At 39.3% G+C, this 17,352-nt stretch overlaps 1 long non-coding RNA gene across 3 annotated transcripts; it reads left to right on the top strand.

Annotated features, from left to right (window-relative positions):
• The first annotated feature begins 11,078 nt into the window (after window positions 1-11,078).
• Window positions 11,079-17,099, top strand: LOC122413793 (uncharacterized). Of its 3 annotated transcripts, XR_006261619.1 has the most exons (4): window positions 11,079-11,973; window positions 13,894-14,068; window positions 16,467-16,559; window positions 16,928-17,099. It is a non-coding gene; the product is annotated as an uncharacterized lncRNA (long non-coding RNA). The 3 variants fall into 3 exon arrangements; XR_006261620.1 differs by lacking the exons at window positions 11,079-11,973; window positions 13,894-14,068 and adding an exon at window positions 14,076-14,293; XR_006261618.1 differs by lacking the exons at window positions 11,079-11,973; window positions 13,894-14,068 and having other exon boundaries at window positions 14,718-16,559.
• Window positions 17,100-17,352: the final 253 nt, after the last annotated feature.

The following is a 17,352-nucleotide window of genomic DNA, read 5'->3' as shown; positions in this document are numbered from 1 at the left end:
TGAGCGAATTTTCTTGTTCCCCCTCCACTGCTGCAGTGACCAAAAATCGAAAGTGATTTCTCAGTGATATCAGTCGAAAAAATCCTTCTGCAAGTCCCAAATGTGTCGACTCCGAGGATTTTCGACCAAAAACGAGCGTAGTTTTCCAGGCTCGACATACAATTTCTGGTAATATTAAGGATGCTCGATCACGAGGTCGAGTCGAAGATTCTGACCTGTAATTTTTATGTGCTGTAGACGAATATTTTACGCGACGATTAGCAAAATTTGGTCTAGATTGAGCATCCCGTTATCTTGCAATTAAATTCCAAAGTCGAGCATTTTGAGGCACCGAATACACGTCGCTTATGGAAAAAGATCGACCGGAAGTGCCATGAAGACGGTTTTCCAAGATTATTCATTGAAAAACCTATTTTAGAATAAATGGGTCATTAAGAACTTGGTAAAAAATAGAAAAATCGTACCTCACCAGGTTTTTAACAAAATAATCTTACAAAAAAGTTTTGATTTCCGGTTGAAAATTGTGAGAACGACGAAGTGTGACGTTGCCAAGTGTGTTTTTTTACAATTCTTATAAGGAGAAAACTATAGAGTCGTTGACGATATATAATTTAATATGGAAAATGCTGCAGGATCGTTGACGATCATTTTTCCAGTTTTCACGAATTACACTGTGCTATGAAATGCTTATGTACTGGTTTAATAATGTTTCTTAAAATCGATAACACGAATATTCAACAGCGGTAAACGCGAATCAGAACAACTATGAGTTAAATAGTTCCGAGCTCTTTTTTGCTCCGAAGTCATGATCGATCATCCTTAAGCGATGCTTCATAATTCGTGTGAGAGTCTGTGGGAGGGAAGGAGAAGGAGGAGGGCGTTCGTGCGTGCTTCGAGCTTTCTTATTTCGATATTTAGGGCCGCATCTCTTGACACGTGTAACGATAGAAGCTCTCCCACTTCATTGTTACGGATATTCGTGTTCCGTAGCAGTGATATCATTGACCTGAGTACGATCGTGGTTGGTACTCCTCATTTTATCACTGCCGTTGCTCCGTAAAAAGATGATGACGAATTTGATAGCGCGCGCTCTTGTTATTGTCAGAGCTGGTGATATCGCGAGCGCATCTAGCATGCGAGACTTCACGTTAAATTTTCGCAAATATTAAAAACCGTGTTTTATGGAACGGATTCGATTTTTCTTCCAGATTTAGCGCCGACGAGAAATGACCATTTTTTATGTATAAGCAAAAGTTTGAGAAAAAGTTATAAAAAAAGAAAATCGTTAAGTTTGGCGCTTTCATTTCCAAAGAGATGAGTTTTTCGTATTTATTTTCGAACTATGAATGCACTGAATTGTTGGGCATCAGTCTCGACGAAGAAATCAGAAGAAACTGCTCCTACAATGCTCGTTTGACCGCAATCGGTTTGCGTCGATTCGTAGTGAAAAACATGGAATTCTCATTGAAACATTACAATCTGTCCAGACTGTGACAGAAATTAGCGCGGCCACGTTGCAATCCATCACGTCTTCAAGCAAAAAGCAGTAAGAACGAAAAAGAATCCCAGGGCTTGCGTGATCCTGCGGGCATCGAGGAGGGAACTCGATGCTTCACAGGAAAAGAGAAACTTTGTAGAAAAATAATTGGCACCGACGTCCGTCGATCGCTACGCGACGAGGAGCAACGAAATTCATTAAACTCCTACAAATTGTCAGTGAAAACGAGAGCATTTTAAATTCCCACCTCATTTTGACCCATCCGTGTTTATCTCGTAACACGAAGTAACAAAAAGCTTCGAATTTTCAAAATCTTTTGAATCGAGTGGAAAAAGGGACGTCAGCTCGTCGATGTATTCGACGGTTCGTACCCGAGCGCGCAGTGTCTCTTTAACCGCGGAGTATGGCGAGTAGGAGAAGGATGAAAAAAAGTTAAAACGAGGGAGGAAGAGAGCGGGAAAGAGATGGGAAGCGACAAAGAATAAAGAGGATGGACCGGAGGAAAGTTTGACGGTGCAGAGGTCTGTGAAGCGCCGCTGGTTCTATCGCTGCGTTACCGCTGAGTTGCTGTGCAGCCACCGAGGTAGTACACTATCCGAGAGAACCGAGAGCTCGTTAAAGATCCCCTCGAAGTCGGCATATAGCGTGAGCAAAAGCTGCACCGCTGCGAGGAGAGGAAGGCTTGGGACTGTCGCGAGAGAAGGGCGTAAGTGACACCGCTCCCGGTACCAAGTGCTTCCAGTTACGATCTTTTGTTACGGTGCATCTAATATCTATGCTATTTCACATATACACGTAGATCTGAGTATGCACACGGAGCCTGCCTCGTTGGCTGCTGCAGCTTCTCTCTGGGAAGCTTTGCGCCAAAAAGCAGCCACGAGTTGTTCACATCGCGCTGGACCACATTTGTATGTACATACGAAGCGAGAAAAAGTGGTGCACATTTCGTGCATACTCGCGAGCTCCATATGCTCGCACGTAGACCGCGATGACGTAAGCACCGTGTGCTTTCTGTTACTCCACACTTTCAAAGCGTGTCCCTGCTTCGTCCGCGGACTTGGAAGCTTCGAGAAGACGTCGTTCCCATCGTGAATTCTAATTCACCAGATTTCAAGGCTGTTTGAGATCGGGCGATCTGGAGGGGTGGAAAACGTTGAGAAAATTTTGCACGGCGCAACGTCCCGGGAAGTGACTCAGAGTTTCGAATTCTTTGCGACTTTTCTCTCGGTGATTATTTTCAGGGGATTTCGGATGCTTCGGGTGAAGCGAAGAATCGAAGCGGTCGCGGGAAGCCGCACTTGATGAAAATTGCTATTTTGCTCTCGACGCGTATGCAAAAAGCGTTTTTTCCGGTAGGAAACTCTGGCCTACGATACTTTAGGGGAGCCTCGGTGATCTTGAGCAGCATCTCGTCGAACGACATCGTTCGGAGGACTCGATCCGAAAATAGGAAAATTCGTTATCGAGTGGTTTTTTAGTGAGAAATTTGATTTTGAATCTGGATTGAGATCGTCGATTGTTATTCGTTGAGAATCTCAACGATATTGGGGATTCGTCGCAGCTCATTTCTCGGCGGAATGCCTCCAAATGGGAAGGATCGTGTCCGGTTAAGCAGCAGGAATTTGGACGTCAGCGGGTACGAGGGAGCATCGATCGACGAGGAACTCACGGAGCGAGAGACGTCATTGTTCGTAGCAAAAGCCATGGGAACGATGAGCAGCTTCATCTGTCACGCGTGATACGGAAGAATACGAAATCGCGTGCATTTTATCGGTCGAACGAGCCGCTCCGAGAAGGCGAGCGAAACGTCATTTTCGATGTGGTACGTTCGAAATGAATGGAAAAAAAAGTCAGCATGTTTCCAGACTCCGGATGACGAATAATAAGAATAATAATGCCGCGAGAAAAGGGAGGAGAGGCTTCCGCGATGATGACCGCGTGCATGCCCACCGTCTCTGGCGGACGAGCCCAGAAAACGACGCCTCGGCTTCGACCGTGCGACGGTGGCGAAGCCTTTTCTTTCTTCCTCCGTTTCTTCATATCTTTTCCCTCTCTTCTTATCCTCTCCCTCGTCTTCGCTTCGTTTTTGCTCGTTTTGTGGCAGGGCTCGTCTCTCCGATCCCGAAGAGTCTTCTCGCTCCGGCAGCCTCGCGTCTCTCCCTCCCGGCCCTCGCTGCTTCTCATCCTCATCCTCCGACGCTCATCTCTCGGAGGCTATATCTGCTGGCAGTAGCACCGGGGCGAAGCGTTATACGCCGCTGCTGCTTTTCTCTCTCGCCCAAGCCCGGATTCCCACAGCTCTATCTCCCGCCGTTCTCTGCCGAACTCCTCTCTCTCTCGACTCTGCCTCCTCGCGCATGTTTGCGATCTCTCGTCTCCTGCACGGTGTTACGCACACGCGCGTCCTCGCGCCCGCACACACGTACGTGCACGTGCACACGAGCGAGCATCCACCAGACGCTTCTCCAAGCTATACGATCTCTTCGCTCTCGCTTTTTAACTCGGGCGCTTCCACCCTACACCTTTACACTCGTGCTCCCTTCGGCGGCGCTCCTTTTTCCTTTTTTTCTCTCAAGCCTCTTGCGCCCGGACTCCGCGTCTTCGGAGCTTTTTCCTTGCTTCTTTTGCTTTCGGATGATATTTTTTCCCTTTTCCGCCGTCTTTCTCTACCTCTCGGCCCCCCCTCGGCGCTCTCGACCTCGCCGCAGTCTATAAAGCGCCTGCTCGACCGGTATATATCTACCGAGGTCTCCGCTCTCTCTCTCTCTCTCTCCCTCCCTCTCTCCTTTTACTTCGACTCTTTTTTTACTTTTCATCCTCACATCATATTCTTCCAGCTCATTTTTCCTGCTGCTTTTTCCCCCCACTTCTTTTATTTTCCTCGTCCTTTCTCGTCCCTTTCCACTTTCAGTATTTTCTCACACTCACCATGCGCCTCCACTTTTCCGTATGTGTAACTACGCATTTTTTTATATACAAGATTCCAAAGTTTCTTCGTTCCAAAAGTTTCGGAATTTCTCAAGCCTCGAATTATCTGACGCCGCTTGACGTCAGTTCAACTTGTGCATTTTCGATCCTACATTTTGAATTTCTGCGTTTTCAGCGCAGATTCGTAATCAGCGACCTCGAACACCTCCGACTACGAATTTTCGGGGAAATGTGAAAAACTTTTTTTTCAGCGTTTTTTGGGCGCTTGTCGTGAAAAATGTCTTGCCACCGAAGGGGTTATAGAAATATTAAAATGCACCTGAAAATTATCATTTTGCTGATATTTTTACACCAATCACAAAAACACCGTGTGCCGTTGATCGGAGGCTTAACGTTAGTTGATACAAATGTCAAGAGCGTCCGAAAAGTAGAACGAGGGTGTTGCATCCTCGTTGCTGCTAGTCGAACTTAAAAAACGTTTTCCTCGAAATTAACTTTTCTTGCAATGCTTCTCTGGAACGAGAATTGTGTCATGCACAAAACAGCTTTTTGCCATCGTTCTTTTTTGCATAATCGATAAAACTGATGAAATTCCATCGAATTTTTGGTAAAATTTCCAATTTTAGAAATTTCACTTGAAAAAATAAAATTTCAAGATGTTTTTTCACGTGCTGGGTCCGAGAGGTTTCTAAGGGATGGAAGGGCTTCGAAATCTTGAAAAAAGCAGTGAACTTGAATTCGAATACTGAGACAAGCTCTGAGATGCTCTTGTATAGCAATACTCTTCGAATTGGCTAAATAATTTCAAGTTGTGCAAAAAAAGTGACGTTCAAAAGTTGAAATGCCCACAAAAGCTTAATTTCAGGTTCGAAAACTCGGGACTGCAACATTTTTTGAGTTTCGACAGTTCTTTTCCACAATTCGCACGCAGAGATCGAATGAAAAATGCAAACTAAAAACGCGGTCGGAACATCGCGGTAAAAAACCGCGAGTAACGCTCACGCTCGATATGACTCGCCGAATGTGCAAAGAAATCGTAAAAAATTAGCAGAAAAGCAACATCAAACGGGATGACGTTCCGTTCGAATGTCGTTTATTGATTTTTTTCATTTAACGCCACCGACGAAACCCTATGAAAAAAAGTTCCAAATACGTGACAACGAAATCACATTGGCTCGTCGTAACCAGTTACATCGCTGAGCCCAAAAGGGTGCTAAACTCAAATCCAATTGTTCGTTCTCAAAAAAACTCGTTTCGAAAAGGGCTCAGTATAATATATTGGGATGAGAAATTTACATCGTACGTTGGCTGTGTTCGGAGTTGAGTGATCGAAAGTTAACGCGATGAACCAATCGCCCCCCTTGGCGAGACAAAATAACATACAAAAAAAACACAACAGAAATAAGATAGAACAAAAATAATGTCTGTATCGATTCCATTTCTATCGATTATTGAAGACGAAGATGGACCTAACTCGTTGACACCACACTGCTGCAAATCTACACCCACGAAAATTTCAAGTGTCAACTTCAAAATTCCTTTCTTCAATAATCTGGCCATTTTTCTATGATAAAACTTGATTTTTCAAATTTCATAATCATTGTAATCGATTTCTAAGGAATTGTTACCCCTAAAAAGTCTCGTTGTAAGATTAATGGACGAAATAAAAAGTTTTGAAAAGTCCAAGTGCAAATTAGCAGCCGTGTGGTGAGTCTGTGACCTCAAAGGAAGTCTGCTATTTACGGGATATTCATTACGATATCAATAATGGTGATAAAATAAAATTAATGTTATTTTGACATCATGTCATTTTTAACACATTATTATATCGGTGCTGTCTTATTTTTTATTGTGTTGTCTCGACACATCTTATTTTGACATCATGTGTTTTTTAACCTGTTTTTTTATTTAAAAAAAATTATTTTATTATATTTTATTATTTTATTATTTTAACCTATAATATTGGTGCTGTGTCATTTTTGCTTGTGTTGTTTTGACACCACGTTACTTTTACCAATGTCATTTTGACGTTATGCTATTTTGACACAGTGTGACTCTCTTCGATTTTTTGTTTTCTTCCACACCCACAATTGCAAGTATTTTTGCTTCCTTCGTGTATTTGGAATCTCCATTACATCGGAAATTGATGGTGCGAGGTGAAAAAAGTATGTGCAAAGGGAAGCTTCTTCGCGAGAGGAGAGTTGCTCCGGAGGTCTGTACCGCGACGGTTGCGAATACCTTGCACACGCTACATCCGGGTCTCCGTCTCTATTCCTTCGCCCCTTTCCACCCCGCTCATTCTAATTCCATCGCTACCGCTCTTTCTCCTTCTCTCGCGTTTCTTTCCTCCCCTTTTCTCTATCTCGCAGCAGCGCGGAGCTCGGCGTGCTCGCCCACGTCAAACATTCACCCACCGCGGTCTGCGGTTCGAAGCTACCAACGGAATTTAAAAAAGGCCACTTCGCTGCGCCCCATGGAGGGAGGCGACGCGATGAACCGGAGAGAGAAGCCCTGCAGCAAATTTGAGTTAAGCGAGGGACCGCCCTCTGTTGCCGGAGAAAATAAAAAAATAGGAGAATCCACGCGCGTGCCCTGTTGCTCCCACATACCGGTGCGAATCTAATTTAACGAGACTTCGTTCGTCACACTGACAAATCTCGAAAATTTTTTTACCAGTGCAGAATCATTGTTCAAGTAGTTCGATCGTTCTATGACTAGTCAAGTTCACAATTACTTTATATTTATTATTAAATTCAAGTCTAAATTATCAATTAAATTAATAAACACTTGAACTGAAAATATTTTTATCACAAGAAAGTAATGAAATGCTTTTAAAATATCATAAAAGATCTAATTTATACTTCTACTTGACTAGTTAATGATTGAGTCCGACACTTTAAATACACATAATCTGAGGAATATTTTTATTGTGCGAAAGAAAGTTTACATCGGTGTAATACCACCGAGAAGAGGAATGGTCAATTCATTAAAAAAATGCGGCGCAACCAGACGAATGAAAGCACGTGAGTCAGGCTCGAAAATAAATTTGATGAAATTTCCGCGATTCCCGAATTTGCTCAAAGTTCCCAATCACCTGTTACCGACAGTCCAACGTAATGATTGACATCCGCTTTCGACGCGTCAAAAACTGAAGTTTTTTCATGTTTTCTTTCTTAAAAGCCCCGTAAGGTAATGTTTTTTTAAGGAGGGTGGATCGCGACGGTACAATGTTGCCATGCTAAACCATGTTAAAAATATAAAGAATTTCAAAATGATAAGAGTTTAATCAAATTTGGTAAATGTATTCTTTAAAAATATATAAGACAATAGAAATTTTTTTAGATTTTTCTACCACATAGCTCTCGAGTTATTGATCATAAAAGTTCACGTGTATAAGCATAGAGTTTACATGTATACAGTTATACATCTCGTGCATAAGAAGTTAGATTTAACGCTCAATTATGCGATAACCATGTGGTAAAAAAATTTGAAAAAAATTGTATTTGTATACTTGATGCCAAAGAATGTTATCACGAAATTTGATGAAATTCTGATTATTTTTATTTCATGATCCACCCTCCTTAAAGGAACGGAATCTGTGATGAATTTTCTTCACGATATAAACTTACGATTTTTCCACGATTAATATTATTGCGAGTCCTCCCATAGGGTAATTCGTTAAAAACTCAAAATAGTAAATGAAATAATTCAAAATTTTGCCCTGTAGAAGCCCTGGGACTGAGCTTGTCGTTATGAGGGGACCTTAAACTATGATTTACCGCAAAAAGGTGGACCTTCGCCGTACTTTATCAAACGGCCGAACTTCTTTAATAGAATTGCCGGCGGGTTAGCTTGACGAATCCACCGAAATTCTGGGTCGCATCATCCGCGGAGAAAATCCTACGCGACGAGCACTCTCAATGCCGAGTAACTCGTGAATGACTTTCTTTAAAAAAAACGTCGCACTTGCAAGTATCGCGTATTCTCGTGACACGTTAAGTTTTCATTTCCATCAAAATAATTATTGTTCTCTGCCCTCTTTGCGTGCAATACGCAGCGAGAATTTTTTTTCTCTCTCTCTCTCTCTCTCTACTGGCACCGTTGTATTATAATTTCCAAAAATCGTCACGTATAACGGAATCATTTCAAACGCAGCACACGTGCCGCAAAGGGACAGCTTTTCACGTATTCGTTTGACTGCGAGTGGCGCAGAAAAGGTTTTCTAACTGAATTTTTATTGTTAGTTTCGTCTCGTAGCCTCCAGCTCCTGCGTGATAATGAATAATTATCATGCATTCCGCGGGCTTTATTACTTCACTTTTTCACATTCCCGTCGACTCTTGGAGATACACAGCTTGCACTTGTAAAAAAACATTGCAGACGATCCTATGATGACGTACATTCGAATGGACGCCGATCATTTAATGAGATCATGGCCACTATTTAAAAATCTGCAGAAAAATCTGATTTTTTTACACAGCATAGAAAAATGTTCGAAAATTACGGTAAAAAAAATTGAGGGGAGGTTACCGAACATTTAAGCAAGAAAATAAGTATTAAAAATTGGACATCGTAGTGGCAGTAAATGGATCGTGATTTTTCAATCAAATTTAAGGGATCGTAAATGCTGGAAAAAAAAAAATTAAATCATATACGTATTCGTTGAACATTTATCTTGTTAATGGCGTTATAAAAATATCAGGTCACCGAAACTTTAAAAATGAAATCATAAATTAACTACGATTATCGCTCACGATGAATCGCTGAATACTAGGTTCGGTACGACATCGGCAACACCGCTCTATCAGCTGTTTATATATCGACGTATATCGTGTTTAGTTGTGACGTGGTTACATTAGTGTATCGGTACTGTACAGGCGTGTATACTTTCTCGGTATAATTAATAGAAAAATGTTTTTTGTTCATATTTATACAAATATTGTGATAACAAAAAAATTTGTAATCACAAATAATGACGTAACCTCAAATTCAAATAAATTGTTGGTTATGTGTATCAAGTCATATGTGAGTGACAAGCTATCAGTTTACCGTTGGCAAGATAGATATATCTCTCCACCAACAACAAAGTTGCCAAATCAAAAAGTTAACTAGTCAAATTTTTACTAATAATGATATTTTTTTTATATAATTGATAATTACAACGGACTAATTGATTAGTTATGTTAATTTTTAAATCTATAAATTTTGAGAGAATATAATAGCACCAATCCCTTATCATGACAAAAAATTCAGTTGTTCAACGCTCGTGTGGTGGGCATGATCTCATTAAAGTAGTTCATCCGTTCGATAAAGTATGGTGAAAGCCCACTTTTTTGCGGTAAATTATAGTTTAAGGTCACCTGATAACGATAAGCACAGTTCCGAGGCCTCTTACGGGGCAAAATGTTGAATTATTTCATCTATAATTTTGAGTTTTTAACACGGTACCCTATATGGGAAAACTCACAATAATATTAAGAGTATGGATCAGTCGAGTAACCTCACTTGGAATTTTCGAAATTGAAATTCTCTGACACAGTTTGACCGATTAAAAAATGGCTCTGTCAGCCTACGCAGAACGATGGCAAAAATCGACTGACAGAGCCTTTTTTTAATCGGTCAAGCTGCGTCAAAGAATTTCGATTTCGAAATTTGCAGCTATCTCTCTCGTACTCACGGTTGCGATATACCGACTGATCCATCCTCTTAATTGTGAAAAAATGGTACGGTGTTCGAGCTTCGGAAAAGTTTATATCGTGAAGAAAATTTATCACAGATTCCATTCCTTAAAAAAAAAACATTACCTTACGGGGCTTTTAAGAAAGAAAACATGAAAAAACCTTAGTTTTTGACGTGTCGCAAGCGGATGTCAATCATTACGTTGGACGGTCGGTAACAGCTGATTGAACCTCGGACAAATTCGGAAATCCTGGAAATATCTTCAAATTTATTTTTGAGACTGACTCACGTGCTTTCATTCGTCTGGTAGCTTCGCTTTTTTTTTTTAATGAATTGACCATTTCTCTTCTCGATGGCGTTACACCGATATAAACTTCCTTCGTACAATAAAAATATTCCCTAGGTTATGTGTATTTAAAGTGTCGGACTCAATCATTAACTAGTCAAGTTGAAGTGTAAATTTGATCTTTTATGATATTTTTAAAGCATTTTATTACATTCCTGTGATAAAAATGTTCTTATAATGTAAGTGTTCATTATTTTTATTGATAATTTAGACTTGAGTTTAACCCTCTCGGACCGTACGTTGCTTCCACGCAACACGCGCTTCCAGGCCCAATAAAACTGCATCGGTCAGTAAGGTCGGGGTTCTAACTGCCTATTTTCATCAAGCAAGGTTAGATTGCACCATAGATACCCCTAAACTAAGAGATGAACTGCTTTAAACCATCGAAATATCAATATGAAGTCGGCGTTTCATGATGAGTTGGCGTTGTGTGAAAAGGTGCTTTAGTTATCGCAAAATAAAAGTGAGTACACATTTTTTTTCGTACTCCAAACGTTATTTCCTTTCAAAGGGAAGTTAATATGATGTATTTAAGGTATTCGGTGCTAGATTCATTCGTAAATTTTCCTGATTTTGCTCCCCATGGACCAGGTGCTGCGCGCAGCGAGCATCCAAAAATTCATATTTCCCAACAAAAAACTGAAATGTCACAATGGATTCGGAAACTAGAAAGTATTTTGAGATAAAATTATGAAGGGAATCATTTTCCGTCAACGCGAAATAGCTCTCGGTTTGAGAGGGTTAATCGATATAAAGTAGTTGTGAACTTGGATACTCGAATGTGACAGTTTCGGGGCTTCTCATTTTTGTATTAGTATATGCTCGAACTCCAGCGATAGAGCGAGTTCAATTGGAACGTCAGTCTCGACGAATTACGATTTCGTGTACGGATTAACCGACTCGAAAACAGTCAACAGGTGACTTTCAGCAGGTTATTTAGTTCCCAAACTCCACTCGATTGATCGGGAAGCTTCTGAAAAAGTGCGAACCGCCATTTCGCGATGTTGAGAGAAACTCGGTGCTTTCAACGAATTAGCACACTCAGCATTGTTGCGAAAAGTGTCTTTACCCATGAGCTTGGGTTTGATCGAGATTTCGAGGAACTGGATCCGGCCCAGGGGGCGAGCTGACCGGAAAACTGCCAAAATTCGTTTATGACTCGATTTTACTGTTCCCCCATCGTTCAATTTGCACAGGAAATAACAAAAAAAATGAAGTGACTCTATCGACTTGGACATGGCTGTAAACTCTATGCGGGCAAATGTCAAAACCGTCGGAATTTTCACAAAAACTCACTTTTACATAATCTGAAATTCTGTTAAGAAAATTTTCGCTTCGATTATTTCTCGCTCGATCTGGCCCGAATCGCACGTGTTGTTCAAACGGATTTAGCTCGTTGTCGAATCGCGCTCAAGCGACCGGCCAAAAACCAGCTCCGCATCCCCCAGCTCGGCTCTCCTTCTCCGTCGCCTTTCCTTGCACATAATACTACGCGAGTACACGACGCCGTATACGACTGTAGGTAAGTACATACGCGAGCACGCTTAGCAGTCTGCACAAATATTATTGCGTGCGGGAATAAATTTATTGGCCTCACCGGCGGAGGCGAGGAACACGTAACGTTCCGTATGCCTTCGACTTACCGATAAGGCTTGTACGCCAAAAAAAGCATGATTACAATTTTCCATGTTTACGGTCGAAAAAATGAAAGAATAGTGTATTACTGCTCGCTGGTGGATTCAACGCCTTAAAACCCGAAAAAACGTCGACCGTGGTCTTTATTGGTCGGAGAGGCGTAAAAATGGAAAGTTTTTTAAATTAATCACAAAGTCTCGAATTATTGTATTAAAAAATTGGTAAGTATTTACGGTGCTGACTTTTGCTAAAGATGGTCCTAAAAATTTTTTTCAGCATTATTATCAATAAAAAATGATATGGGGATTCATTTTAGGAAGGAAAAAGGTTCAAAAAGGAATAAAAAAAAAATTTTTGAAAAAATCCGAATGAAATTCAGTTTCTTCGCTATTGTCATCAATGAAACAAGATGCACGATGCTCGAAGCTTACTCTATTAGGTGCTATATTTTTCATTTTGGCTTCCTCGTAGAGGAAGCATTAAGCATTGTTCTACAAGCTTGAGAAAGCAATTTGTTACTTTTAATTTTTTTTTTAATACAATTTTAACTTATTTATCAACTTTTAACTTTTCCAAATTAATTTCCAAAAACTAAAGCGGATTTATCGAAAAACTCATATTTTCGTAAAATTCCAATAATCATAAAATCTAAACCGCTCAATCGATATTTTCCAAATTCAATACCAACCTTCCTATTATGATAATCTGTTTATAAAAAAAAATTAGCAATAAACGTTAAAATTTCCGGAAGTTAGAGCGTCGACACCCTTTTTTTAAAAATTTCAAAACGTCGAAATTTTAAGCACATTGACATTGAAAACTGTAAAAAAAATGTTTCATCGTCACATAGCTTCCTCTATGAGAAAGCAAAAATGGTCCCAAAATTTTTAGCACCATATAATACTGATGAATAATCATATTACGATGAATTTCAAAAATGAGGAAGGTAAAAAAAACACAAATTTTTTTTTTAAGCCGAATTTCCATTTCTTAGCTACTGTAATCACTCGTTCATTCAGTATTCATGGTTCCAAGCTCAACCTCTTAACTTTAACACGTAGAAGGGGTTGGGTGGGTCTGGAACATCTTATTTCGTATTTTGATTTCCCTACCTTCCCCCCCGGTTTTTTTTCAGATCTAAGAAGAAAATTTTTAATAAAATTTGTGCCTTCCCCGCCCTAAAATGAATCGCGGTATGATTTTTCATCAACGATAATGCTAAAAAATAATTTGGCCTGCTTTTTCGCAAAAGCGAGTATTGTAAATATTTACCAAAACATTGAACAAACTTCGAATGTCTGAAAAAATTAATCGATTTGTTGTAACTACTGCTTATATTTTTGGGAATTATCGAATCTTTAGACACCATGATAACTTAACCAATTGCAAATATTATTTATCATTACTCAATGTGAGCAAACAGCAAGCGTTGGTCGTTCGCTTTTCAAATAAAGTTATCGAATTAATAACAATACGATCATCCGAGCGATGATGTTGAAAGGATTTGGTTATTCAAACAGTAAATATTATCGTAATTTCTCGTTGGTTGATGCACTGAAGTTTATAGTAATGAGTAGAAACTGCGTGGTGGAATCTACCGTAACATTATTTTTTGTTGTCCGTTCAAATAAGTTTTAAACGAAGACTTGAATTTCTGAAACTCTGAATGATTCCTGTCTCCGTTGATCGAACCGTCATTTCGTTCTATTTTTCGATTACGTATGCCTTTTTCGCGTTTGAATTCCTCTCGGTATTTTTGCCCGAGCGCAGACATACGCACAGTCACGAAATCGAGTCTCGTTGGCAGGGCAGGAGACTCGACGAGGCGACCGACCAGCAATGCTTCCCAACACACGCGGGGGTTGAATAGCGAGGTCGGCGGTTCTCTGGCACGTTCCAAGGGGAGGAGATAAAACGAAGGAAAAAGAGAGCGGGCGAGAGAGAAGGAAAATGTCACATAAAAGACGAGCACGGAGAGGACAGTAAGAGACGAAGCCGCGTGCTCGTGTAGTCGCATGCCAAAAATCGTTTCGATGTAGCCTGCTTCGTATATGTCTATACATACGTGCACGAGCGTACTGAAAGATATGGGCGTTCTTCACGTGTCTATACTGTACAGCAAAGTGATGAGTGAATGCGGAAAGTTTCTAGGAGAAACGAAGTAAGAATCTGAAGGGCAGGTCGCACGGTGCATCTTTGGGGAGTGGGTACGTGACTCTTCGGTGATTTCGAGATTTGGGAAGATACGATAGGCAGAGACCACTCACTCGGCTTACTTTCGAAAGTGATCGAAGTGGATAACAAATCGATGGAATTTCATTCGAGTCATCGAGCTCACGTGACCAACTCAAAATCGATGCTAGCGCCTCCCACAGCACGGTACAACTATAAATAGTAAATACGGTCGCTGTCACATGTCAGAAGCCTCGCGTGTGTATTCTGCCGGATTTCTCCGCGTCAATTTTTATTGAGATCGCGACGAATAAATTTTTTAACGAGCAGCAAACCGGCGCGAATCCGGCTCCGGCCTCTTCGCTCGTGGCAAATGTGTGTGCCATTTGTGATAAAATAATCTTCGTGACCGACGTAAAAGGTGTCAAAACGGAGCACAGTCGGAATCGGTTAATTAAATCATATTTTTCGATATTTTTTATATTCGTGTGATCGTTCTATTCACCATGAAACGGATTTTAGTTTGATTTTTGGACAGTTGGCACTGCGTGCGTACGATCGCTCGATGACTCTTAATGTTTTGTCCATTTCTTCTATCGCGTGTTTCCTCTGATTGATGGGACATTCGACGCCGACTCGCTTTCAATCTTACCCTCCACCTGATTGATTCCTTTTGCAACTTTTTTTAGCTCGCGTTGCACGTGTGAAAAGGATTTTTAATATTTCTCAGACATTTTTGAGGTGTTCGAGCAGTGAACGATTATTTGTAAATACATTTGTTTCATCCAAACTTCAAAATTCGAAAAATTGTACGAAAATCGCGTTATCTTATTCTCGAAAAAAATTAGACGAATTTATGGTTTCATAAAATTGGATTGAATTCATAACTTCAATTAATGTCAATCGAGTAATAGATTGAAATTCAATGCGATGCGTCCACGTCGCTTTTGAACGAGGATTTCAGTAGTCACAGCTCAACTCTGGTCAGACACGCTGATTACACTTTAACTTTTTTGAATTCTCATCACTTTCGACTCTTTGGCTAATGTCTTACTACTAATTTATCTATTTTTTATTATTATTGTTTTTTTAATCGTTAAAAATTATTATTTTTGGTAAAAATATTGAAATAGAATAATTTCAATTATAAACGTTTGAAATTTTCACTTTTCGCAACGGCCTTCCGACACTTTGTCTTAAAACTAATTTTTCTATTTTCTATTATTTTTTTTTAATCATTGAAAATTATTATTTTTGGTAAAAATATTAAAATTCGATGAATTTCAATTATAAACGTTTAAAATTTTCAGTTTTCGCAGCGGTCTTGTAAGCATGGCAACGATACATTGACTGAAATATTTCTTGTGTTATAAGTGCGAAGACGTGACTCACAAATTAACTCGAATCACGTAAATCACACGCACCCGACAAATGAAACTAATTTATTATAAAATCATATTTTCTCAATTGCAAAAAGTTGTGTTTAATTCCACATATCAATGATCACCACGATAAATCAGACGTTTTGTTCCGTTTAACAAGCAATAATCTAATTGAAAATTCCATTCGATCACAATAATTGACATCATTCAGTTAGCTGTTGAAAAATGACATGAAATTCCCAAACTGGCTGTGTGAAAACAAAGCAAATTACACTCGTACATCAAAATTAAAACCATGAATATAAATTTCAGTCACTCATGTGGAATTTAATATACACGACATTGGATATTAAAATAAATTTCAAGAATTTCGTCGACATGCATTGAAGTAAACCGTACGTTTGGTTGACAACCAATAAATATGAATTCGGATTCATCAATCGCGAACAGTGGACAAATGAATACGATTTGAGTTTAAATATCCTGTGCAGTTAATTAAAAAATTCGTTTCCCATGAATCTCGGACACAAGATTTTTTAACTTGATGTGTTCTGTCAAAAATACGAAGCAAAAGTTTGAGTACGAATTCATACGAGCTTGCATTCTTGAAAAAAATTCTTTTGTAAAATTCTATTTGTCAATATATTTGTATGTTTGTTTCAAAATATGTTTTTTTTTTTCATATCGAAGGTGTTCAAAAATTTCGGTAGAACAACTGTTTTGAATGGATACAACCATTCGAAAAATGATTAATTTGTTAACGTGTGTTGTCAGGAAATACTAATGCAATTATTCTTTTTTCTCCTGTGTCAAATAACGGGGGCAGAGAGCACTTTTATCAAGGGGGAATATCAATGTGGAAAAAAAGAGTTTCGGCGAAAAAGAGCTTCTGTATGGTCCAGGGGCAGCCGACTAATCGGTAAAAACTTGTTTTATATTGATATTTAAGTTACATCATCCAATTTCATCCTCTCAAAACTTTAAACGTGTTTTTTTCGAAACCATGTTTTTCGACCTGGTTGACAGCGAAACTCTGTCAAATTTTGTTCGATCGACTTCATTCATAAAGAATCCTCTTCAGAAAATTTATCGCTATCGTCGCATCGTAGAGCTTTTTTAAAATTGTTTACTTTTTTCATCAACAATTTACTGCAAAATTTTTGTGTAAAATTCGTTTTTTTTTCAAATGGCCGCCATTTTTTTCTAATCAAAATTTTCAAATTTCCTACGATGCTGCAATAGCTACACTATTAGAATTTAATAATCTTTTTGAATTTTTAATTTTAGATGCTTGCTGTGGCACTTGTGCTGTCAACCGTCGGATTTGGATTTGTTTGGGGAGTCTTTTTTTGAGACGCCATTTCGAGACCGTTCCTCTGCTTAATAAAATGTTCTAAAAATAAAAAATTTTCTTGTATGCTTCATTACTTCAATAATTAATATACAAAATTTCAAATAATTTTATTGAGCAGCTTTTTTAAAAAAAAATCCCAAAAAATACCTCATTTTTTAGCCTGTCACACTGATATTCCCCTTTAAAATTTGAGAAAAACTTTGGGATTTCGGATTTCTCACTCCTCTCAAGAATCATTTTTCATGACTGATCTTTGGCTCTGTAAGTATCCTTAAAAACTCACAATTTCAAATAATATCTTCAGTTATTTTTTTCATGACATGTCCCCTTGAAACTAATGACCCGAGAAGAATGGCTT

The sequence above is a fragment of the Venturia canescens genome, chromosome 1, assembly GCF_019457755.1.
Source record: "Venturia canescens isolate UGA chromosome 1, ASM1945775v1, whole genome shotgun sequence".
NCBI lineage: Eukaryota > Metazoa > Arthropoda > Insecta > Hymenoptera > Ichneumonidae > Venturia > Venturia canescens.
This window is presented reverse-complemented; position numbering and strand designations above follow the sequence as displayed.